At 45.0% G+C, this 27,261-nt stretch overlaps 1 protein-coding gene across 2 annotated transcripts in view; it reads left to right on the top strand.

The window, feature by feature from the left end:
• The window catches only part of NUBP1 (NUBP iron-sulfur cluster assembly factor 1, cytosolic), a 267,266-nt gene that overhangs the window by 219,759 nt on the left and 20,246 nt on the right, over positions 1–27,261 (top strand). The gene's annotated exons all lie outside the window — the stretch shown is intronic.

Genomic DNA, 27,261 nt, shown 5'->3' with positions numbered 1-27,261 from the left:
GGGTGAGACAAGGGTGTGTGCTGGCCCCTCTCCTATTTATTTTGTACATTAATAAACTAAGCGGCACTTTGAGCACCCTAACTAGTGATGTGCCCTACATTAATGGAGCCCCTATACCCACCCTTCTTTACGCAGATGACGCGGTCCTGATGGGCCGTACTCCGAAGGCACTGCGTATTTTAATTTCAGGGTTTGTCCTTTTTATGGCCGATTTAGGCTTAACAACCAATTTTAAAAAATCACTGATTATGAGCTGTGGGCCAAAAAATCACAAAATGCCCCAGATTATTTCAGGGTCAAATGTTTTAAAAAGTACCAGCACTTTTCCCTATTTAGGGCTCCTATTTTCAAATAGTGGTACGTGGCATGCCCATGTTTCTTATGCCAGGAATAAGCTGGGCAAGGCCATCAATTGTGTAACCTCTTTGAGGCAACCCACCCAAGCTGATGTGATAACTCCCCTGGTGAAGATATACCAAACCCAATGCATGCCAACCGGCACTTACGGCGCTGAGGTTTGGGGTTATACCAAGTGCTCCTCTATTCAAATAGAAGAAAATAGATTCTGTCGTAAGGTATTGGGGGGGGTTATCTGTTCTCCAACCTATGTATGTCATAATGAACTAAATATTCCCTACATAGAGGATTTTGTGAGATCAAGACCAGCATTGTTCTGGATAAAGATATGGAACAATACGGCTGCTACATTGACCCGTGACATTATTTTGGATTGTCTAAAGTGCGATAGGGGACACCATATTCCATGGCTGAAATCAGTAAAAGAGTGCCTCGCAAGCGTGGGTTTGGCTTCCCTGTTCACATCACCACACCTAATAAATCGCTCCCATAAGACCATCATCTCAAGGGCATTGTATGATTTATATAGTGAAGAGCGGGACAGAAAGAACCAGATTAAATGCACGGTTGTAAAATATTTGGCCTATTCTGAACCACACATTAAAAAACCTGGCCTACCGTACAGATATTTGCGTTTGCATCTTGGTAGATGGGTAAGGGGTTTACTGTTTCGTTTCCGAGAGGGGAGTATAGTTAATTTACTGAACTTCCCTCTGGGATACAATAAACATCTTGAAACTTTAAATTGCCCCTGTAACCCTTACATGAAGCAAAGTCTCATGCATTTCCTGTTCTTCTGTGGTTTTTATAAAAAATTTACTGTACATTATCTAATGCCCTATTGTAAGAAAAATGAATTGACTAATTTTAAATTGGCACTCCGGTCTTTCCAGGTATTGGGATCAGACGAAGTCATTTTTAGGATGAGCTGTTTCCTCAAAGCTGCTGTTAGATCGAGAGCCACCCTCAATATCGATGCATAATTATAGCACACTGCACTTTCTATTTTGCACTTTCATGATAAAGAATTTTTTAAACCTACCATTTTTATCTTTGGTAATTATGTGTAAATAGATAATATTATAACAATGTGATGTCCGTCCTTTTTAAACAAAGGTTTTAAAATTGTGTTTTTTAATATTTTCTTCTCTTAACAATTTTTAAATCTATCACTAGGGAAGGACAAATTTGGTACAGTTGTGAAATTATAATAGATTTTGATTTGATTGTGCTCGTTTTTTCTCGTATTATTCTCCAATTGTAATTATTGAATTGAATGTTTTTGAAATGTTTTTTGTTTGTACTTTTATGGATGTTTTCTTATTCCGAATAAAGATCTTTTGACTTGACTTGACTAGACAATGCAGTAATCTAGCCATCAACTCCAATATCCTATGTCTCAATATGGAACATGACAAGTTAGTGGATGCATGCTCAAAGGGTAAAGTAAATAAATGTTTAGCTATTGTGTTCAAAAGGCATAGTAAATGATGAGCTATTGTGATGACTGTCTTAATCACCTGTTTTATTCAGAGACAGAATGTCTCTTTATTTATATGCATTTTGAGTTGCCAACGCTTATGCCATGAGAAGACACATCTCTCCACAAACTTTCATCTTCTTCTCTAGTCTTCTGCTGAATACTGTTTACTATTAATCAATGTTTGGAAAGTGTTTAATTTCCCAGGACTACGTAGTAAACAGAATATACCTACTGTATGATATGGCTGGACTTTCTGGCGTCTTTGGTAACTGTTCAGCTCTCTAACAGGGTCCACAGCATATTAGATTGGGTTAAGCATCTGTAATGTACTAGTAACTCCTGTCTAATTATAGCATTCTTATTAAGTAATTAATACATTTTGTAATATAAATTATACAGTTCATTTTTGGAATGCTTTTGATAAGATATATATATATATATATATATATATATTACCTACTGGCGGTCGCCAGTAGGTATATATAGTTAGGATTTTTTCTCTATGGGATTTTTGAAAATTCTATGTCTAATAACTTTGGCGTTTGTGGACGGAATTGGCTGAAATTTTCAGGAAAATGGAACATTTTGTTTCTGAGCAGCCCCCGAAAATTTGGGGGGGTTTCGTCAAGGGGGGGCCGAGAAAAAAGGGGGGTCCCAAAACGTGTTTTTAACATTGAGTTTTCCATAGGGCGGTTGGCCTCACTTTTAGCCCGAACGGCTGAATGGATTTCCACGAAACTTGGCAAAATTGTAGATATTGTTTGCCCGATGTGCCTTTGCTAGGTCTCAAGATATGTGGTCCTGTGAATTTTGAGTAAATTAGGTTTAAAAAAAGATATATATCTAGAGCCGCGCCCGGTACGCGTACCGGGGAGCGCTTCAGGCGCGCCACGCGACTTGCGCACGGCAAGCTGATTGGTTCTCGCGTGTCTGTAAACATTCGAAACAGTCCGCAGCGGCCGCCATCTTGTGTCTCGGTGGGATTGAGACACAAGAGGTGGCAAGAATCAAAGGGGGGAAATGAGCAAAAGGGGGCAGGGTACACCCCCCTGACCCCTACTTTTGATGTGTTGGGCCATAAAAGGCTCCCGCGGGTGAAAAAAAAAAAAAAAAAATCGATTTTCGCGGGGGGGAGCGCCCGATACGCGCACCGGGGAGCTTACGGGGGAGCGTACCATGGAGATTAAAAATGACAGACTTTTTTTTTTTTTTAAAAAGCTTCTTTTTATAAATTGGAGGTAGTTCTGAAAAGAACTCTTTTTTTTGATTTTGTTGTTTTATATATATTTTTTTGTTTTTGTTGTTTTATATTTTTTTTAGACTTTTTAAAACAATTTTATATTTTTTTGGGATTTTTGTCAAGGGAAAAACAAAAACAGGGATTGCAAAACTGCTCAACAGGAGCAAAAAAATTTGAAAATTTAGGGACTGGCAGAGCAGCGGTGTTGCTGTTTCTTTAGGGCAATGAGTTCAACACTCTGCTCCCCATAGCAGAGCAGTTCGTCACACTCAGTGCACAAAAATTTGATGCCTGCAAACACCGGCTGAATGTTAGGGACCATTCTTCCACGGGGTGGTCCCGAAGGTGTTGCTCCACCAGTGGAGGTGCTGCCGCCATCTGTTGGTACATTCCGTGCCAGCTCTCTGACACTCTCCCTGGCAAAGTTGTTAGGGTGTCTTCTTTTCACATGCCTGATCAAATTAGCATTCCCAAAACTATATTTTTTCAGAGGATTGCCTCTGGATAAACTACTCCCACATATTTTGCAGGTTACTTTGGGAGCGTTGACTTTTTTCTGTCCTTCAGGGATGTCGTAAAATTTCCAGATGAAATGGGTTTTTTTCTTTTGCTAAGGAGGGTCCTCATCTAAAAATCCATCTGAATCACTGCTGGATGACTCTCTTGCAGCCATTGCTGGAGATCAGAAAAGTAGGAGATAGAGTAGACAGAACAGCTCTTGCTCTCTCCAAGTACAAAGCAATAGTGAGAGAAATGGGTGGGTTTCACACAATTTGGAAAAAAAAAAGTTCTGAACCAATGAAAAGTGTTATTTTAAAGTCACATGGTTTGACGCGCTTACGCTACGCGCCCCGGGCGTGTATCGTAAGCGCATCGGGGCGCTTACGTTGCGCGATCGTATGCGCTTCCAGGTGCGCTTACGCGGTGCGTCATAAGACGCATCTCGCGGCTACGCGATACGTGTCTTATGACGCAAGGCGTGGCGGCTACGTGATACGTCACGATGTTGTTTTCGTTCGCGGCAATAGCGCTTCCGGGGCGCGCCGCAAGATTGCGCTTACCCGTGCGTTCACCTGTCCGCGCCCCGGGAGCTTACCAAAAAAAAGTATTAAAAAAAAAATTATTAATAAACATATAAAATATATGTTTGGATTTAAAGAAGAATACATTTTACAGCTACAGATATTAGCTTTTAAAAAACCAATGAAATTCACTGAAAAAACCATAGGTTATAGACCATATATAGTTAGGAATTAGCATTTACAAAACCTTGAAAATTCACTGAAAAAACCATAGGTTATAGACCATATATAGTTAGGAATTAGCATTTAAAAAACCTTATTTTACTCACACAAAACCATTGAAATTCCATATATAGTTAGTTGTACTAACTATATATCGCGCACCCGCAATCCACTGCTGATGATGTCACATATTACATCATTCATGACATGGTCAGTGACATCACTGATGACATCACTGATGACATCTCAAATGACATCACTGATGACATCACTGATGACATCACTGATGACATCTCATTTGACATTACTCATGACATCATTCATGTGATGATACGATGAACCTCTTCAGACTCTAATATAACCTTAGATACACTCAGTGTAAACAGACACTCACAGACTGTCACTCATCCATGGAGTTACTCACACACCTAATCAGTCTTGCAAAGAATCAATCACACCTCCATTTCCTCAACTATATAGTTAAACACACCTTACTTATTGAAACATATAATAACACATATTTACTCTGTTATACAATCCCTGATACAAGTTCACAATAATCCATACAGCCACTCACACATTCACTGGCTCTTATGCACAGTTATTTATATATGTCAACTACCACATGTACTGTGTTTTACATATGTACTTACTTTGACATGTAGCACTGAGATATCCATTCACTCACCAATACACTCATGCACACAGTAAACCGCCCATACAGCTGTTTCCACATGCACTTTTGAAGCCATACATCTAGTGAATCAACTGCTCACACATCTATGCACAGAGTCATTCACCTCCCAGACACCCACACACACACTCAGTCTCCCATACAAATACTTGGCCAACTAATCAATAACCCATATAGTTAGTTATATAGCTAATGATCAACAATTGCATCAGATTACAAAACAACAGACACAATGGTGCACAATTTAAAACAGTTTAGTCACTAACCCATGCACTCAGTGAGACACATTTAATCCCTCACTTATACAGTCAGTCATGCACCTACTAAATACATCATCCAGACACTTATACATCCACTCATTCTTCAATATATAAGACATATTTTAACTTTACAGAAACATACAGTCACTGGATGTTATCATCAGTGATGTCATCAGTGATGTCATCAGTGATGTCATTTGAGATGTCATCAGTGATGTCATCAGTGATGTCACTGACCATGTCATGAATGATGTAATATGTGACATCATCAGCAGTGGATTGCGGGTGCGCGATATATAGTTAGTACAACTAACTATATATGGAATTTCAATGGTTTTGTGTGAGTAAAATAAGGTTTTTTAAATGCTAATTCCTAACTATATATGGTCTATAACCTATGTTTTTTTCAGTGAATATATATATATATATATATATATATATATATATATATATATATATATATATATATATTGGGGGGGGGCTTCAATATTTTGCATTCATTAGACAATGGATTATTTCAAATATTGATTAGGTTTTTATTTCTGCCTCCCCTATTTCATTTGGATTTATGGGTCATAAATCATGTAGAGACTAAGTTTATTAATATACTATAGTTGCATCCATTGTGGTTAATTTACAAAAGCATTTGGGTATGGAAAGTTGTACAAAAGAGTACTCTTATTTACTCTTAAATGCCTTAGTGAAACCTCCAACTCCATATTAATAAGGTGCAAAGACAGCTCAGTCTTTTCTCTTTGTACTAACTACATATGAATATCCCATTTTACTCACATTTCAAATCCTTTGGGGCCAATTCGCAAAGGTATTTCAGATTACTTAAAAGAGTACATGAGTAATACTTATATGCTCCAAAATGTCCTTGTGAATAGGCCCAAGAGTATGCTGATTCATGGCAGATTCTGTTATACAAATGCCCATGACATAACCTAATCGTTGTTTGGAAAATCCCCAAGGTGAAGATTTGTTAGCATTTACAAAATATAAAATGACACATCTTCTTTTACTATTTCACACAAACTGATGATTCTAGAGAGTGTTTTATACAGAATTGTTCACATTTTCTTCAACAACCAGATAAAGTTGGGCACATCTTTAGATGGTTCTGATCCTTTTACATCTTCTGGAGTAATCCAGATGTAATACAGTAACTTAAAGGATCAGCTGCGAAGAGGGAGAGATATTATGACAGTAGTTGCCCCTTATATATTTAGCAGGAACTCTCACCCACTTTAGGTTAGACTGAAGTGTTCACTTATATTATCTTAAAATGTTTTGTATCTGGAGGAGGAGCCCCTTTTATCAGTAGGTATGATTATTTTTTTTGTATGGTTAAACTCGCTTTCTCAAAATGTTTTTGAGTTAGTAGTTCTTTCTGATCTACTCTACACAGCTCCCTGCTTCACTTTAAAATTATTAGCTAATATGTATTGTCACTGATGATTTTTGAAAATTGGAAACCTACTGATGTTGGGAATATTGTGGATAGTCTGACATTTTTTAAAGGTCCCCATTGGATGCTGTTGGGGTTAAGACTTATGACATTTGGGCACCCCACCATATGAATGCTGCATTTACCTTGGGCTCTTTCTAATAAACATCCTTTAATGCAAATTTGAAATCCTGCTGTAGTTTCCATTTGTATGTGTTGGAGTACAGAGAGAAATACTAGTGTTGGTATTAACAAAAAATGATAATAGGGCAGCAAGTAGAGGAACCAAAAACAGTGCTTCTATTGCAGTGTGTGTGTGTGGTGAAGTTTCATTCAGTGTAAGACAAGTGAGGTGATTCTCTTTTATGCTAATCAGTGGTCTGTGATCTTGAAACGGGAGCTACACACCTCCTAAGAACAAACCTTGCATATTTCTCTTGACACAGCACTCTGCATCTACCACAAGCAGAGGGTCTCTCCTGAACCCCACCCCCAGTGGTTTAAGTTTTAGCTCTCACAAATATTGATTGGTACTGTCAACCAGAGGTAGTCAATATTTCGTAGACTGCAGCTCTGCTAATGTGGCCTTTAAAGCTGATCCCTATGCCCAGCACATTAGAAAGAATGTTTAGCTGCAGAGCTCTGTAATCTGCATAGGTCAATCACAGTATAGCTGTACTCTTCCCTTCTTTTTGGGACAGAAACAGATGGACTGGCACAGTGCTCATAATGTATATAAAGAATGGTTTCTTACCTGTAATCCCAGTTCTCTCTCAGGGGAATCTCCATTTAAGTGATAAGCATTGTATAGTCTCGCCCACATACTGGGAGCCCTGTTTGTAAAAGCAGAGAGATGAAGGATAGAAAGACAGGGCTGCCCTGTAGTCTGTCTTTATGTGAGTGTAAAAACAGTCTTCGCTTTTAGGACCCAGAGACCACCAGTATCCCATCATGCCCAGCAAGTGGCAGTTGCTTCAGTTCTTTTTGACGAGATGTGGCAATGATGGATAAGTCCAGTGATCTCCTCTGTCATCACCATTGGGGAGGCAGGAGGGTTGCTTATGACTTCAATGACGATTTCTCTGAGAGAGAACTGGAAATACTGATAAGAAACAATTCCATTGATAGTCATAAGCACTGAATAGAATATCAAGTCCATCCCCACCCAGAGCGGTGGAAAAGAAAGAGGACGACCAATCGTCCAAATTGAGCAAACAAATTTCTCAAGGAGGCCTGTCCTACTTTAGCATCTGTTTTAGCATCCAAGTTCAAACTATAGTGTTTGGTAAACGTGTGAACAGACCTCCATGAAGCTGCTTTGCCAATTTAGGCTACAGGAACATTTCTCATCAAAGCGTCAATAGCTGCTTTGCCCCTTGTTGAATGAGCTGTAGATCTAGCCAATGAAATCTTATTTGCTTTTTGGTAGCATAATAGGATGCAAGATACTATCCATCGGGAGATGGATTGTTTGGAAGTGGCTAGACCTGTATGGACCGAGCCATAATTTACAAACAATTGGTCCGATCTACGCAAGTGTTGTGTCTTGTCTAGATAAAACTTTAAGACTCACCTAATGTCAGGAAAGGGAGAGTTCTTTTCAGCCAGAATGGGAGGATGCTGAAAGAAAGTTGGTAAAGAAATGGTCTGATTGAAGTCAAAATCCGAAATGACTTTTGGAAGAAATTTCGGGTGAATCCTCATCACCACCTTATTAGAATGAAAAACAGTGTAAGGTTTGTGAGAAAACAACGTCTGGATTTTGCTAAGCCTGCATGATTATGTGATCGCTAGTATGAAAGCAGTTTTCTATGAGATGCTGCAAGGGCGACGTGTGAATGGGTTTAAAAGGGCCCTGCATGAGAGAACCATAATGTGCTCCCACGGAGAAGGACACCTAATGGGAGGGAAAACCTTTTTCAACCCTTCTGAAGTCTTTGTTAACAGGGATTTTGAAAAAGGGGTTTCTGAAGGAAATTTTCTGTAGGCAGTGAGTACTGCTAAATGAATCTTTATGTAAGAGAATTGTATGCCAGATTTCGCCAAATAGAGAAAGTATGGAAGAATGACATCTTCTTGGCAGGTTGGTGGGTCTCCGTTCTTATTAGAACACCAGATGCAAAATGCCTTCCATTTGAAGGTAAAGCTGATTAGTTGATGGTCATTTACCCTCCTTGAGAATGTTCATGCAGTCTTGAGGAAGGTTCAAGTATCCATACTGAACTAGCTCAGGAGCCATGCTGCCAAATTCAAGGAGGAGAGATTGAGGTGAACCATCAGGCCTCCGAATTTCGTTAGAAGGTCCGGTGTGCACGGCAGCTTGAGATGTGGACGCTCTGACTGGTGAAGATTTTTTGTGAACCCCCATTGCGTGGCCACTACGGAACAATCAGGAACATCCAAGCTCTGAAGTATGACAGTTTGATGAGGTTTGATGGGATTAGTGGTTTTGAGGAAAGGCGCAGAAAAATGTGTCAGACCATTCCCCAGTGTCCCTGGCTGGAAGAACCTCGCGGTGAAGCCTGGGCATTATTTATTTTCTGTGGTGGCAAACAAATGGTTGTGCAGAGCGCCCCACAGCCTGAAGATGTTTTTCATGATGTCGCCGCGACTGACCCATTTGTGATTTTCCTGCAGGACTCTGCTTGAACATTCTGCACACCTGGGAGATGAGTTGCAGTGTTCTGCAGGTCGCTGGCTATCAGCCACTTCCAGATTGTCTGGGCCTTGTGAGAGAAAGCTCTGGACCTCGCTCCTCCCTGCTTGTTGAGATAGTACATGGTTGTCGTGTTGTCCATCTGAACAAGCAGGAATTGAGTTTTGAATAACGGGAGAAGAGCTTTCAACGCCAGGTGAACTATGTGCAGCTCGAGGAGATTGATGTGGTAGGTCATCTCTCTCGGAGACCATGTTACTTTGATTTGGAGATAATCCATGTGTACTCCCCATCCTAGTAACAGGTGTCAGTTACTATGGTCTGGGAGGAACATCCTGATGAATTGGCATCTCTTGAAGCATATTCATCAGAGAGCACCACCATTTTAGAGACTTGTGTTGCATGGGTGGGAGAGTGGGATTCTGTCCTCTCAATTGTCCGCGAGAATGGGTCTGAACTTGATTCTGGGGCCTTTCTGTTTTACCAGAAAGTATCAGAAATAAATGCCAGTTCCCTGTTGTTTGGGAGGAACGGTCTCCACAGAATGCTTTTGCAGAAGGGTGTTGACTTCGATCGTAGAATCTGTAGATGGTAATTGGATGATTTTGGTGGTATATTCAGTGGAGGACTTGTGAACCTGAGACAATACCAATTCCGAACAATATTTAGTACCTAGGCGTCTTTTTTGTGATGGATTGCCACTCTGTCAGTAAATGCAAAATACTTCCCCCTACTGGAGTGGGTAACAGAAGAAGGGGGAGGAAGATTTATGGCTGTAGGTTTTCCCCCTGAGCAGGCGGTTGAGTAGTTTCCTTCTAGGCTCCCGCCACTGTTGCTTTTGCTGGGATTGCTGGCAACCTGGATACCAGTGAGTGGTTTGAACCCCCTGAGGGGAAAAATGCAGTTCATAGGTCTTGTAGGGCCTTTTTTGTTCTTTTTGCCTTAGGGGCCAACAGCTTTGAGGGTCCAGGCCTTCTAATCGTCTGTGTGACTGCTAAAGAGTGTGGATATCGAGAATGGCAGATTAAGGATCCGTTGTTTTGACTCCTACTTGAGGGCTGGGAGAGGGAGCCATGAGGGTCTGCGTAATGCCACCCTGTGACAGTACTAGTGTGCTGCTAGCAAGGAATCATCCGCTGCGGCACTGATGATCTGATTGTAGACCATTATTTCCTCATTGACAACCACAGGGAAGTCCTCCCTTGTGTATCTGAGGAGGTCAACTGCAGATTTCTGTGAGGAGTCCCATAAGGCCCTGTCATACCTGTCCAGAAGAGCTGATGCAGTCATGGCAGTCACAGCTGTCCTGCATACCTGTGGCCGACTGAGTCCAGCTACTTTCTTTCCTTGTCTGGTGGTACAGTAGACGAAGGAGTTGTAGCATGATGTTTCTTAGCCGCTAAGATGAAGAGTCCGGAGGTGGGTCGGAGCGGAGAAAGAGTGGATCCTGTTCTGGAGGTCTGTATTTTTTCTGTAGCCTTGACCGAGCAGAATTAACAGAAGCTGTAGTCCGGGACAATTTCATCATTGGTTCCAATAGACCCGGATCCAAAGGATGGAGAGGTCTTGACACTGATCAGTGGTGAAGCGTCTCAAGTATAACCGGTGTGGAAGGAGTTGGAACCTACATCTGGTTATTCAGCTATGCAGCCCCTCTCACCCGGACCTCCTATAAAGTAGCGTCATAATCCACTGGAGAAACCTGTGGAGGTGGAATGTCTGACTTCTGTATCTTGATCTTGACGCATGATGATGGTGAGAGTTCCTTAAGGATGGATGAGACGAAGAGTACTGGGACCTGTGGCGCTGTCTGGAGTGGCGTGAGGGAAGACTAGTTCTCGAACACAATCTTCACGCAGAAACTCTAGGCCTCAGAAGAAGGGCCTCCATAGGTGGAAGAGGAGGAATTTGTGCCGGTGGAAGAAGTGCCAGTGGTGGAGGCAGCTGAGGAGGGGCTGGAGGCAGTGAAGCAGATGGTGGCAGAGGAGAAGGAGTGTCTTGCAGCACTATTGGAGAAGAAGGAGAATACACTCTAGAGAATTCAGAGTCTGGAGACAAACGCGTCAGTTTCCTTTTCCTTTCTGCATTCTTTGATGTTCTCGACGTTGACCTACTCCTTAAAGTTGACCTTCCTCTGTCTCGATGTGGACTTCCTTCTGTGCGTCGACGTTGTAGTCTCTTTTGACCTACACTTTCTGAAGTTCTACCAATGTGGGAGCACCCAAAAAACATCAGTGAGGAAGTTTGCACTTATTTCCATATGTAATTTGTTCAGAATTGATAGCATGTGGATATCTGAGATCTTCAGGGGTAATACTTTAAAACTGACTTGGGATCCATAACTGTATTAGATTATGGCCCAGTGATGACGAATCACCCCTTCCGTGACTTAGAAAGAAGAATCATTAATATCCTGCTTAGGGAAAGGATACTTGCTGAGGAAATAAAAGAAAAGATGTAGGCTTACTTTCAACTGACGGTTAATGGAGAACAGCCACACTACACTGTGGATGCTTTATAGGCAATAATTAGAAATGATTGCATCATTTTGAAGCCTAGATATTGGATACAGTTTTTGGATGGGTCTGGGTAATCTAGGAAAGTAACTTAAAGAAGCAGAAGAAAAGTATAAGAGGGAAATAACCTGGGCCACATATAGCATAAATGAATTGAAGAGTCAGTTGAATATTTTAAATACAGACAGAGTGGAGAAGAACTTGTGTAAAATGAAGCAGTGCTTTGACATGAAATTAGTAAAACGGAAAAACGTTTACACTGAAGAAAGGCAGCCAAAGTTTTAATTCATCCGAAATGAACACAGAAAGGTGACAGCCCGAGTGACAAAGGAGCAAGGTGAAACAAGTTGCACAGTGTTTACCGGAACCTAGGTGACAAGTAGAAGGATGATGGGGAATACAACAGAGAATTACGATCATCTCCCTTCCAAATATAGACCCCAAACATGAGGCAAAATTTAAACAGACCAATTTTAAAAGTAGGAGTAACATTAGCCTTATAAAATTTTGAAATAAGCAAGGTTCCAGGCCTCGGACAGACTAACTATGAAATGCTATAAACGGTTTGAAAAGTCAGACCTAACCCTCATGCTTAAACATGGAATAATCATTCCCATTGTTACTCTTACACACCCATCACACAGATCATTTTCTTTCAAATATATACTTGTGTATCTTGGTTGCAAGACTAGAGACTCTGCTCTACTTGCTGTTAGGTGCCCGACCAATCATGTCCCTTCATGGTAAGACAAAACATTTTCAATAAATGTTGAGTGTCACCTTGTCAAAACAAACATTACAAATGTGCAATTTTACTTTCACAGGATGCAGAGAAACCATGTGCTTTCATGACCTGGACTTATTGTCCAAGACTGACCATGTTTAGAGTTATAGCAAACTAAAAATTATTGTATCTAACTTAGAAGTCCCAAAATTTAGAACGGACTGCAAACGACATACATCTTCCTATAGAAGGACACCAACACAGGTGTCTCTCGTAGCCTTTACTGTTTGCTCTAACTGGTGCTATTAGGACACAAAATAAAATCCAATAAAGAAATCAGAAGCATTTATTTCAATGGGGAACATCATGCAGTAGCCAGGTTTACCAAAGACATTAGTTGAACCTGTTTACTCTATCATATGTACTGACAAAACACAAAGTATATGAAAAGAGAAGGTGACTGAATTTAAAATAAATCTGACAAATCTGAGATACTCCCTCTTTCAGTGGGCATGTACTAATGTTTGATATAGTATTATAAACTCTACATTCAGTTTAATGCACCTCTATGAAGAGAATAAGGTAAAAACTCAACAAATGGAGGGGGGTTGTGATACCATAGCAGAATTGCAGCTGAGAGTGTGTTGCATTACCTCAAGGAGTACTAATTAATGCCCCAGCCTGATACTTAAAAGCACTACAAGCTGATGCGGGGAGGGCTGTGTTGGGGAAGGAAATCACGCTGCACAAATTAGAATCTTTAAGAATGGTCCCAGTGCCGCGCAGAATAAATCTGCGCACCTAAGATACAGGCATTTGCTGCAAGACCCCACAGAGACTTGTACTTGAAGAGAAGAGACTACAGTTTTCAACTATGACTGTTGGGCTTCGGAATGGCATCCAATTAACAAGGCTGTGACTGCAAGAGACCTCAACCCCTTTGAAAGCATAATTGCGACTTACATAAACTCCAAAAAGTCCCATAATTCAGCTGTATAGAGGGTGGAGGAACCATACAATCTGGAGCTGTGCAGATAGATGGGAAAGCAATGTTGGTGATATCAACTGAACTGAATAAATAATTGGGATTAGTTGAAAACCTCAATCTGTATGCAAAACAGGAATGTATGATAGACTTGTCCCCATACGTTACCAAACTTCATAGCATGTACTTAACAGTCTCCGATCTCTAAGAGGATGCAAACAGAGCGGATGCGCTACATGTTGGCGCGCTTGTTCATTCTCCACATATATTGGAAAAAGTATTGAGCATAATTAGGGAGGTGGTGAGCTAAGGAGATCCGAGACATGTTCCCTTCAGTTGAGAAGGAGGGTGGGGTCCCATTCTGGTTGGTATCTCTAGAGCTATATGTATCTTTACATATGTGATTGCAGTAGAGCAATTAGCCATTGACGCTGTAAAATAAGAGAACACCCAAATAATCTGGAATGGCTGTGCCAGGTTTTATCATGGGAAGGCAGCCATTTCCCCTGTGAACAGGGAGACCCTTGTGAGGAATATTGAGAAGAAACAGGCTCTGTCCACAAAGGATTCATGTATAAGGTTGCTACCCTAGGCAAGACTCAGCAGTAATTTGATTGACCGGTACATAAAGGGCTTGATAACCCTAAATTCCTATTCTGACCAGATATAAATTCAATTTAAAAATAACTTCTTATATTTGTTATGAAATACAAGAATTGTCCCTAACTGCCCCAATGTTACTTGAAAATGTGCTATTTTGGTTGGATGGGGGTAGAGGTAACAAGCCTTTACAATGCAATGGTCTCGCCTTCGCAAAAGTTAGAGCTATTGGCATTGTAAATGACAACATTTTTATTTATGTGTTAGTTTTGACAACAGATAAATATATAGCATTGTCATTTACAATGCCAATAGCTTAATCTCTCACAAATGCACACACACCATGCTCTCCCTAGAACACTCACACTGCTGTCTCTCTCACACTGCTGTCTCTCCCACACACAGCCACACACACACACACACATACAGCGAGCCACACACACACACACACATACAGAGAGCCACACTCACACAGCCATACACACACATACAGAAAGCCACACACACACAGATACAGAGAGCCACACACACACAGAGCCACACACAGAGCCACATACACAGCCACACACACACACAGCCACATACACAGCCACACACAGCCACATACACAGCCACACTCACAGCCTCACACACAGCCACAGCTTTCAGTAAGCTTTTGAGTTAGAAACAATTTATCTAAAGATTATGCACCAGATGAGGGATAAATATGCAAAATAAACCAGAAGCAGCAAACACAGGATCGCATAATTCCAGTGGCCCTCCCCATGACCTACTATTATATTTGAACTCTAACTTTTTGATGGTCAAACTGGACCCTCTCCGTACCTGTCCACTGGGTGCAACGTGATGATTCTATTGTGACCCCCCCAGCCTTCAGCACCTTTGTCAGAGTAACAGGCCCCCCGCCCCCACCCTAATCAGGTTTCCACAGACCCAGAAGAGACACAAGAGGCAAAGCCACGGCCCACCGTAACTGGAAGGTGCAGTTGCTCGCTTCTCCTCCCCCGGGCCCCTTGACAAGTGACATTTATTTATTTAATGCGTTTTTAAATAGCGCAAACTTCTGTACCTGAAGGTGTAAGAGCGCTTTATAAAAGGACCAGTTACATTACATTATTTACAACAAGGGGTGGTGATGGACAGAGTCTCTGAATTAAGCAGAATACTCTCACCCAGTCAAGAGATCAGGGCTAGATCCAACACCGTTTTTTAGCTCATTGCACCATCCCAGTTTCAGAACCTGGCTGTATGCAAATTAGTCTGTCCCTGGCCCAGTGCATCATGGGAACAGGGCAGACCAGACTACAAAAGCCAATTCTTACACTGGGAAGGAAACAAGCTTCCGGGGACCGGTTTCTGGCATTTCAGCCGTCTTCGGCCCGGCTTGCTTGAATCCTGATGGTGCAATGAGTAAGGGACTCACATCTGAGTATACCCTTCCACGCTTAGGGTGGACAAAATTATTTACAACAAGGGGTGGTGATGGACAGAGTCTCTGAATTAAGCAGAATATTCTCACCCAGTCAAGAGATCAGGGCTAGATCCAACACCGTTTTTTAGCTCATTGCACCATCCCAGTTTCAGAACCTGGCTGTATGCAAATTAGTCTGTCCCTGGCCCAGTGCATCATGGGAACAGGGCAGACCAGACTACAAAAGCCAATTCTCACACTGGGAAGGAAACAAGCTTCCGGGGACCGGTTTCTGGCATTTCAGCCGTCTTCGGCCCGGCTTGCTTGAATCCTGATGGTGCAATGAGCAAGGGACTCACATCTGAGTATACCCTTCCACGCTTAGGGTGGACAAAATTAAAAGGACCAGTTACATTACATAACATTCAAGGCTGTAGGAGTTTAGGCCTAAGATCAGTGTTGCATGATAACTTGTTGGTTAGTATTAAATAATGTGTTCGCGTTAGATCAAAGGTCTCTGTGCTCATGATACGGCAAGGGCACCCTAGCGCTGATCCTTTTCCTCTGATTATTATACCCAAATGTTTCTGCACTTGACCTAACGTGGCTGCTAAACCGGACGCACGATAAAAAAGTGTTGCGGTCTAGCTTCGAATAGATTCACCCTCCAATTGAAACGATGCACTCTCATCATACTACTATGTGCTCATTGGAGAGAGCAAAAGAACAACACTGGCCCAATCAGACAAACGCGTCTTTCGTGTGGACCAATTGCAAGCCTGGGGCAGAGGAGCGCGCGACATGTTTGATCACTTTGAAGTGGAAGTGAACCTAGAACTGGAAGGGGCAAGGAGGAGTGGATTTTTGACTATAGTTAGGGCTGCGGTCTCTGGAGCTGTCCAGGGGGTTGCAACGCGGCTATCATGGCTTCCACCTATACTGCTGTGCTCCTGGTTGACACATCCCCCGTGAGCCCAGAGCACCGCTTGCGCCTCAGGCTGGTCCCTTTGCGGCTTTTAAACTATCTGGGCTGCCGCCTGGGTCCCGGCCTGGTCCGCTGGGAAACTCTTAACAAAATCATGAAATCGCTGCAACCCCCTTAAATGGAAGGTCATGAAGATGTTGGAGGACAGTATTTTCCCACAGCCGCGCAACTACTCGGTTCAGGCTGGTAGACGGCCATCGGCTTGACATGGGCGTGCACAAACCAGTTAAGAGGTGAGAAGAGGGGTGGGGGGGCGAGGAGTCGACGTCATTTTTGGAAGCTAAGCCCCGTCCTTTGCAGACTGGGGGGGCGTGTTTTTCGAGAAGAGAAAGAAACGAAAACAACACGCCCCTCAATCCGAAACTGACGGGGCTTAGCTACCAAAAATGACATCACAGAACCCTCTTCTCCAATGGCTGGCCGCCGTTTAGGCAGCCAGCCAATGGAGAAGAGGGGCGGGTTCAAGCCTCGCTACACTGGAGACATAAGATCTCGCCAGCGAGACTGCGCATGCGCAGCCTACGCTAACCGAGACCTAACAGGTATACTCACTGACATTGACAGATTTCTAGCGCTAATTTTACTGATGTCGTTTTCAGTTGTTCAGTGTTAGTTACGTAAACACAACATTTTTACACAGTAAGAGACACCAAAGGGGATTTTTGGGGCCCTCTCAAAAAGTGCTTGGGATCAGTGTCCAGTATTTTGGGCGCTGTATTTTGTAAAATCTATTTAATATAAGGACCGTTTTCTGAAAGAAAACAATTGTATTTGATCAATAAATCTGTAGGACCGAACAACCAAAAATTGAGACACGCCTAGGTCTCATCTGCAGTGTGGCTATCACTGCCACCTTGTGGTAACAAAACTGCTTTAAATATTGTTAACTCAAAGCTTTGTGTATTAATGCCATGAATGCATGATGTCATATATGGCACATTAGCCTTCCTCATATGACATAAATACCCAGCAGCGGCCCGTCCTCCCCCCATCATTTTGCAAACTTAAAGAGTGTCCGTCAGGCTGAGCAAAGGTTAGCGTGATAGACACTCTTTATGTTTAGGTAAGGCAGCCGGGTGCTATATATGCCCTAAAAGAATAGGCGCCTGACTGCCGGAGCTGAACTTTGCTGCGCTGAAGAGGTCACAGCCCTGTGGGTATGACCTCCTCAGCCCGGTAAAACACTGTGAGGTACTCCTCATAAAGAGGGGGAGCGTCAATGATGGACTCAGCCCTGGGTGCTTCAGTATTAAGCCCCGACGTACCCAGGCCCGGGTGTCAATCAGTGACGACTCGTCACAGAGTGGGATGGGGTCGGCAATTCTCACTGACCCCATTCCATTCCGTTACTAGTAAGGAGCTGCTACCTCCTCTCTTTTGCTGACCCAGGATCAGCTAATGAGGAGCCAGCAGTCCCAACCCTCCAGGAATCTCAGAGGCTTCCCTCCCGAGATCACCGCTGCAGTTGGGAAGTTGTGTGTTTTTAATGTTTTGTCTGTGCGTGAGTAATGAATGTGTGTATGAATTTTTGAGTGCGCATGCTGTTGAATGGGTGTGTGCATGTGCTTGTGAATGGTGGGTGTATGTGTGAATGCATGGATGTGACTGGTGTGTAAGTAGATAGGTGAGCATGTGTGGCCCACCGGCTCCCCTCCTACTTCAATTACTGGCACTGGAAATACCTGTTGATAATAGGAAAGAGTATACGGACTAGGACTAAAAGAGTCACCATGCATGTGGCTTTATTCTTATTAACCGTTATTAGACACAGTGAAGCATTGACAGTTTTGCCCTACTTCAGTATCAGGGTAGTACAAAACTCATTGGTTGTGTAACTTTTTGAAGGTACTTTACCTGTGCTATCCGAAAGAGACTATTAGTCATGGATTCCTCACATAAGAATTACCCCCAGGTGTGAGACTGGATCCGGAGAATCTATCTTCAGCAGTAGCCCTGCGCGCCGGTAGGTCGGTCGACTCCGCGTTCGTCGTTGGCGTCGTGATCGCCAGCATGACGTCACTGTATCTACTTAGACGCCGCCCCTGCACACTGACGTCAGTTCTTTACACGACATTCCACTCCAGAAGCGCAAGGCCATGCAAGACACTGACCACTGGTGCACAAAACTAGGCCCCTGAAAGGGAGTCCCTTACCCTAAAAGTCAGTTCGCAAAACGGGCAGGAATCCATAACTAATCTATGTTTCTTACAGATATATTGTTACCGAAGGTAAGTAACATGTTCATCTGAAAGAGCCTATTAGTTATGGATTCTGTTGGACTTGGCCTTTTTTGCAGGGTCATCCCTGAAATTTTTGCCTTCCTCCTGTATTTTTTCAGACCTGTTGTTGGCTGTTTTATGACTCTGGACACTTTACTACTGCTGATCAGTGCTAAAGTGCATATGCTCTCCCTATTGTAAATTGATGTATGGATTAGTGACTCCATGATTGGCTGGTTTGGTTTACTAGTACAGTGCACTGCGTGTGCCCAGGGCTTGTAAATCAAATGCTGCTGGTGGGCTTGCAGCACTGGTTGTGCCACTCACAGAAGCAGCCTGTAAAGTGTGTCCCTTTTCTGCATATTAGTCACCCCTATGGTAGGCCCAAGGGCAGGGTGCATTGTAGGTAAAAGGTAGTACATGCCCTGATGTGTGTGGCATCTCCTAATAGTGAATTACAGCCATTTTCGTTTTTCACTATTGCAAGGCTACCTGTTCCCGATAGGCCAGAATGGGCAGTTTGATTATAACATTTTATAATCCTAACTGACTCAGGGAGCTGGGTAGAAATTCGAGTTTAGTATGCCTGAACCGCAGTATACATCTTTTAGTGAAGGTGGTTTTAACATTCTTTGTTTGAAAATACCACTTTTAGAAAGTAGGTATTTTCTTGCCTAACTGTCCAAGCCTGCCTCTGCTAGTTGTGTATTCCTTGTCTGGAGTTTGAGTGACAGGGGCTGGGGCATTCCAGTAGACAGGGTGAGTCAGCACAGGGCTGAATAGAGATATCTGCATGTAGATGGGTGGGAGGAGTTGCACCTGTGACCTGAATAGGGCTGGGCCTACCTTCCACAATGCTGGCTCCACCTCCTGTGGTTCGTCTGATGTCCCTGGCCCATACTGTCAAAGGAAAAGAGGAGTCTTGTCAACAAAGTGCTCCAGTACTGCACAGAACTAGGTTGGACTGGGTACAGAACCCTCTGCCTTCAGAGGACAACGTATTTGCTAGTATAAATATTGGGACCCAGACCCAAGAACTTTAGATCACTTTAGGGAAACAAGGAGAATCTTTGCTGAGGAGAGGAACCGGAGAAACTGAGGAGGAGACTATCCCTAAGCTGAGTTCTGTTTGGGTGATTGTCCTGCAGTGGTTGCTCAACTTATAAAGGATCTCAGAGGGCTTGAGATAGAGCTTGCCTCCTGCTGAAGTCTCAGGGACAACAGACTTCACCAACCATCTCCTCTGCCTTCCCTTGCTGGGAATTGAAGTGCCTGCTGTTGAGCTGGGCCTTCTGAGAGACTGCATGTCACTGGGAGCTAGAAGCGCGTCTCAAGATGAAGAAGCGCGTCGTCGCATCACCAGAGAAGAAAGTCACCGTCTCAGCAGATGGCATCGCATCACCCGAGAAGCGTGCCGCCGCTGCCGCCATCACTTCACCCGAAGCACCTCACGTCACTGGAGAAGAGTGTCGCAGTAGACGCCGTCGCATCACCGGAGAAGCGTGTCGCAGGGCCTGTCGCGGCTCAGAAGAATCGTTGAGTCGCTGCACGGCTGTCGGTGTGCACGCATCATGTCTCATCAAGAAGAAGACGCCATTTTGTTTCACTGCACAGGATCTCCATCGCATCACGGCGCTGCTGGTCGCATCGCCACGGAAGCGCAGTAAGAAACCGATGCATCATCTCCCCACGTGAAGAAGAACCAACACATCCCCTACGCAGCAGTAGGGACCCAACGTATCACTGTTCTTGCGTGTAAGGAACCGACTCATCACCTTCCCTGCAACACTTTCGTTGTATAACGTTACCCATCTACAGGTACATTGAACTAAAAGTGTCGCATTTTACATCTAAAGAGAACTAAGCTATTTCTACCATTTTTAAGGTACAGTATTGTGGATTTTGGTCGTTTGTGGTCTTGTGTTAAGTCTATATAAAAATACTTATTTTTATACTGCAACTTGTGTGGTATCCATCTGTGGTGTTGTCACTGGGTTACTGTATGTGTTCACAAATGCTTTACACACTGCCTCTGAGATAAGCCTGTCTGCTCGTGCCAAGCTACCAAGGGGGTGAGCAGGGGTTATTTTAGGAGTGTACCCGCTTACCCTTACTAGACGCAAAAGTCCCTACTTGGTCAAAGGTACCTACCTCTGCCAACTAGAGACCCCTAAATCCAATAGATTCCTACTCTTAGAATGGATACCCCAGCAATACCAACCCCGGAGGTGGGTCTGCGAACTAAGTTCACACCAGAAAGCCCTGGAGAACTGAACGACCAAAGAAGACGTCAGTTCTTTTTTTTTTTCGCGACAGCCAGCGCAGATCTGGAGAGAGCGGTACCTCAAGTCACTTTTGACTCTTTTTCGATTTTTTTATCGACATTGTTTTGAGTCGTCCGACTCCTGGTGTTCAGGGATGTCATCTCGGCAGACCGGCTTCAAGCCTTGTGGCTCCTGCCTGATGTAGGTGACAGACCCTCATCTTGTGTGTCTCTGGTGCCTGAAGCGCGACCACGACTCAAAGTCGTGCTCCATCTACCGGGCCATGACCCCAAAGTCTTTGCGGGAGCGGTCCCGAAAGCTTCTGAAGTCTGCTTCGCGCCGCTCGAAGTCCCGGTCGAGAGGGAGGTCGCGGTACCGGCTGCGGAGCCATCACCACCACTCCTCCTCGAAGTCTTCATCTTCAGGTAAGTCGAAGCACAAGAAGAAGGCAAAGAAGCACTGTCGCTATTCGTGTTCTCCCCATCCGTCATCCGACATGGGATGCAGAAGGTAGCCGCATGCCTCTGCCCGCGGAGCCTGTTGGGTTGACTCCGGCCTTCCCGGGAGCCGGAGCGACCCCATCCCAACTTTGTAGCTTTTATTAAGCTCTCCACTCCATTTTTGGGCAGCCCGACTCCGCCGGAACACCTTCAGGCCCCGGGGACTCGGCTGGGGGTCCTAGGCCTTCGATGCCGGCAGCTTTGGCGCTGCAGGGCCCCCAGGGATCCAAGCTTGGATCCGAATTTGCGCCGGTCGACACATCCTCCGGCGCCGAATCCATTGGCAACACCTCCACCCCCTCAGACGCCGGTTGTGTCCCCAACCGACATCGACCCCCAGTCTCCTACTCGTTGTGGACATGTAGCCGGACCGGCGTCGATCGACGTCTGTACCGGCGCCGACCTGTACTTTTGTACCCCTGTTCTCCCCTGGTGTTCATTATCGCCCTGAGTGGCTACCAGAGGAGCGTGAGGAGGACTGGGAGGGATCTGTGGACCCTCTGGCAGACCAGTTAGAGTACCAGACTGGAGAGTAGAGTTGGGTGAAGCCAGTGGTCTGGAGCCCCCTCCAGACATTTTCATGCTATCTCCCCCTACCATGGCTACAGAGGAGGGTTCATCATACGTAGTGGTGTTGCGTAGGGCAGCTCAGGCCTTAAACCTTGAGCTTCCTACTGTGGCGGTCAGGACTAACCTCCTGACTGAGGTGCTTCAACGGGCGGCCATCACTCCGGAGCCCCTGCTGCCGTTCAAAGAGGCCCATGCGGACATCCTTTTGGGCACTTGGTCCAAGCCCAAAACAGGAGCCCCTGTGGATAGGATGATTGCCTGACACTGGCTCTGGGCGACCCCATTTTCCTCTCCCAACACCCTACCCCCAAGAGCTTGGTGGTCCAAGCCTCAAATTCCAAGGTCGTATTCCCTACCACTCCACCTGATAGGGAATCCAAGAAGCTGGACCATCTTTGTATAAAACTTTCATTGAAAACAACAGTGATCTATCTGCTTGTACAATTTACATTCTTAATTTCACTTTTTTACATATATTCGATACATTGCAAAACATTAGCTCACATATGCCTCCATCCCTAGTACAGGTCCTCGTCTGAGTCACTTTCTTCTTCTGCGGGCGTGCAGATGTTTCCTCTATATATGTTCCATTTACCCAATATTCTTCCCAATTTTTTGGGGCATTTCCTATTAATAAATGTTGCCTTTTCCGCTACCATGACCTTATCCATGTCATTACACCATTGCAATAATGTTGGTACATTCTCTACTCCCCACTTTTGCACTATGTTCCGTTTGGCTATTGTCATGCCTGTTGTTGCCCATTGGCGTTTGGCATGGTTAAGATATGTCGGCCCCCATATATTAAGAAGACAGCATTTAGGCTCTAGTGGGACATGCTTCCCGGCGACCTCTGTGATGGTTCTCACCACTGTCTCCCAATATGGCACGAGTTTCATGCAGCCCCATGAGGTGTGATAAAAGGTTCCTACGTCTCCGCACTATCACAAGCAACATGGGTATGGGGTCCGCCCCATCTTGTGTAGAACAGCCCTGGTGTAATAGGTCCTATGCAATATTTTGAACTGTAGTCTAGAGGAGATTGCCACCTCCTTAGGCAATGCTATCGCTTCTCGCCAGTCAGGGTCAACCATGTCTCCCACCTCCAACTGCCAGGACTCCCTGAGCCGGACAAGTGGATCTGCCCGGTTATTGATGATTTTCCTATATGTTAGTGAAGTTGCTCGTTTATGCAGATAGTCAGTGAGCAGTCGGTCCTCTAAAGGTGATGACTCCGGGAGTGTCTCTGCAGGAGAAAAGACTGCCTCTATGTCATGTTTAATTTGCATAATACCTGAACTGTTCTCTCGGGGTCACTGTGTACTGCTCTTGCAAATAGGCGAAACTGACTACCTCTCCATTATGCCAGAGATCCCCCATCCGGGAGATGCCAATCAGATCCCATTTTTGGAAATCCTTTACTGTTACCTAATGTTCCTAATCGGCTCGTGTCCCACAAGCGTGTGTGTTGTGTAAGTCTGCCTGCCCATCCCAGGTGTCTATTAACCATGTGCGGATAGTGTGCATGGCTGGACGTATAAGGGCACAGGCCTTTTGATTGTTATAAAGTGCTCTGTTAACCCCTCCTTTCCCTAGTCTCATTCTGTCTAGGTGGTAGGTAAGGTCCGTGTCCGGCATGTACAGCCATTGATTGATTACCGTGAGTTGTGAGGCCCAGTAGTATGCTTTTATATCCGTCAGGGCTATCCCACCATCATACCAACTTCGCATCAGCTTATGTGCAGCCACTCTGGCCGGTTTACTATCCCATAAAAGAGCAGCAACCTCTGAGTTCACTGCCAGGGACTGGATACGGAGTATTGTGTAGGGTGTACAGAAATCTGGGCAGGCCCATCATTTTAAAGAGGGCCGCCCTACCTAGTAGGGTGAGTGGTAGTGCCTTCCAATGTTTAATGTCACGTTTCAGTTTTTGTAAAGGGGGTTGTGGGTTGAGAGCAAAAAATGTGTCTTGATCCGATGTAACATGTATGCCAAGGTATTTAAAGCTATCCATAACTATCCAGGCCTTACAGTCCCTTAGAAGCTGCGGGGGTGTTCCATGTGGGATGTATAGTACAGACTTATCCCAGTTAATGGCATATCCAGATACTGAACCAAACACTGCGCAGATATTGAGTAGTGCATGGAGGGATCATGTGGGTGAGGTAATACATTGTCGGCGTAAAGGGAGATGCGATCCTCCCATTCCTCCCTCCATTTTAGACCTCGAATCCTGGGGTCCCACCTTATCCAGGTCGCCAATGGTTCTAGGACCAATGCGAATAGCAAGGGCGACAATGGGCAGCCCTGTCTCGTCCCACTACCCAGGGTGATTTCCTTCGATATGTGGCCATTAGCAACTAGAAGCTGGACCATCTTGGTAAGAAAATGGTTTCTTCGACCATCTTGGTAAGAAAATGGTTTCTTCCTCCAGCTTAGGACTGCGATCGGTGAACACTGCATATCTCTTGGGCCGTTACTCCCATTCTGTGTGGGACACAGCCGCGCAGGTCCTGCCACAGTGCCCGGAGGAGGAATGGTCTGTGCTCTCTTGTGCAGTTGCCGAAAGGAGAGACGCAGCCAAGTTCGCCATACGATGTGGACTGGACACTGCCGACTTGCTGGGTAGGACGAATTCAACGTCTGTAGCCTTTAGACGCTATGCCTGGCTGTGGTCCACTGGCTTTTTGGGTGATGTCCAAGCTACACTTTTGGACATGCCCTTTGGACGTTGCTTGTTTGGTAACAAAGCAGACCACGCACTTGAGTATCTTAAGGGCTATGGCCAGGTCATTTGGCCCCGCTTCTACGTCTCGCCCGCACAGTCTGCCGAAGTCACACCTGATTCCCTCTCAGAAGCTCTTGTTCATTGGAGCAGTTCTGGACACAGTGCAGTTTCGGGCTTATCCTCCTGAGAGAGAGTCAGGGATATTCGGGCTATGATTCCGATTTTTCAGTCTCTATCCCGGGTTTCGGTCAGAATGACCCCGAATGTACTGGGCCTCATGGCCTCCTGCATCCTGCTGGTGGACTATGCCAGGTGGCATATGCGGGCTCTGCAGTGGGACTTGAAGTTCCAGTGGGTACAGCATCAGTGAAATCTTTCTGATTTCATCCAGATCTCGGATGGCACTGCACACCAATTGCAGTGGTGGCTAACAAACCAGGATTGGGTCAACAGCAGATCCCTCTCCCTTTCCCAACCAGTGGTGACCGTGCAGCACTTTTGGGGTGGGGCACCACATGGGGGAGGTGGAGATGTGAGGTCTTTGGTGGAGTCCGGGCTCCACATCAACCTGCTGGAGCTCCGGGCGATCCGTCTTGCACTGAAAGCTTTCCTTCCTTCTGTCAAAGGAAGAGTAGTGCAGGTGTTCACGGACAACAACACCGCCATGTGGTACTGCAACAACCAGGGCGGGGTGGGGTCGTGGACCCTATGTCAAGAGGCTCTTTGCCTCTTGACTTGGCTGGAACGTCAGGACATGTTCCTTGTAGTTCAACACCTGGCAGGTTCCCTGAACGCCAGGGCGGATGAACTCAGCCGCCGGTGCCTGATGGATCACGAATGGCATCTTCACTTGGAGGTGGTGCAAGGTCTCTTTCAGCAGTGGGAGACCCTTGGTTATATCTATTCGCCACCGAAGATAACGCGCAATGCCAGCAGTTCTGTGCGTTGGAATTTTCAAGGTGGCACTTGCTCGCCGATGCTTTTTGTCGCGAGTGGAGTTGCAGTCACCTATATGGTTTCCGCCTAAACCACTTCTACCCAGAGTGCTGAAGAAGATCAATCGCGACCGGGCCCAAGTCATTTGTGTGACTCTGGACAGGGCACAAAGAGTCTGATATTCCGAGCTCTTGCACATGGCCATCGATCCTGCGATCAGACTGCCCCTTCGGGAGGATCTTCCTTCGCCGTAGCAGGGGGCGGTCCTCCACCTGAACCTGTCCTGGCTCCACCTCCTTGCGTGGAGATTGAGCAGCAACAGTTGACAGCTTTCGACCTTCCTCCCGAAGTCTGTAACATTATCTTGGCAGCCAGGTGTCCCTCCACCAAAACGGTATATACCCGTAGATGGAACAAATTTGTGGCATGGTGCGCAACACTTCACCTCCTCTTCATTCTTGCCTTGGCCCATCAGGGCTCTGCTCTGGGAACTCTCAAAGGCTATCTTTCAGCCATTTCTGATTTTCTTCGCCTTCCAGATCAACCTTCTCTTTTCAAGTCCCCTTTTGTAAATTTTTTCCTTTAGGACATTTAGGACATTACTCACTTGTTTCCTCTTATTCCCGTCGTAGTGCCCCAGTGGGACTTGAACTTGGTACTGGCCTACCTTACGTGCGCTCCTTTCGAGCCACTACATGACTGTCTTCTCAGACTTTTGACACTCAAAACTGCCTTTTTGGATGCCATCACCTCTGCTCGCAGGGTGGGTGAGCTCCAGGCCCTTTCTTCCAAACCTCCTTTCCTGGCTGTCCTTCACACTAGGCCTTATTTCCTTCCTAAAGTGGTTACTTCCTTCCACTTAGGACAGACCATCTCTTTGCCCACCTTCTTTCCGCCCGCATCCTTCTAAAGAGAAGGAGAGGCTCCACCGTCTAGATCCAAAACGTGCGCTTACATTCTATCTGAATCGCAAAATCTGCTATTCCTTAACGAAGAAGGAACCTCCTGTAGGTCTGCGCACCCATTCCACCAGGGTGACGGCAGCCACTACTGCTTTGGGGCGTGGTGTCCCTCTTCATGACATCTGCCATTGCACACATTCACCAAACATTACTGCCTGGACAGCCAAGTCAGAGAGACGGCTTCTTTGGCTGTTCAGTTCTCGAGGACTTTCTGGTGTGAACTTAGTTTGCAGACCCACCTCCGGGGTTGGTATTGCTGGGGTATCTATTCTAAGGGTAGGAATTCATAACTAATAGGCTCTTTCATATGAACACGTTACTTTACTTGGGTAACAATATATCTGTAAGAGACATATATCAGTTATGGATTCCTCACTGCCCCACCCATCCTCCCTGTTCTGCGAACTGACTTCTAGGATAAGGGACTCCCTTTCAGGGCCATAGTTTTGTGCACCAGTGGTCAGTGTCTTGCATGGC

The sequence above is a fragment of the Lissotriton helveticus genome, chromosome 10 (genome assembly GCF_964261635.1).
Source record: "Lissotriton helveticus chromosome 10, aLisHel1.1, whole genome shotgun sequence".
NCBI lineage: Eukaryota > Metazoa > Chordata > Amphibia > Caudata > Salamandridae > Lissotriton > Lissotriton helveticus.
The sequence above is the reverse complement of the archived record's forward strand: the minus strand, read 5'-3'. Positions and strand labels throughout refer to the sequence as shown.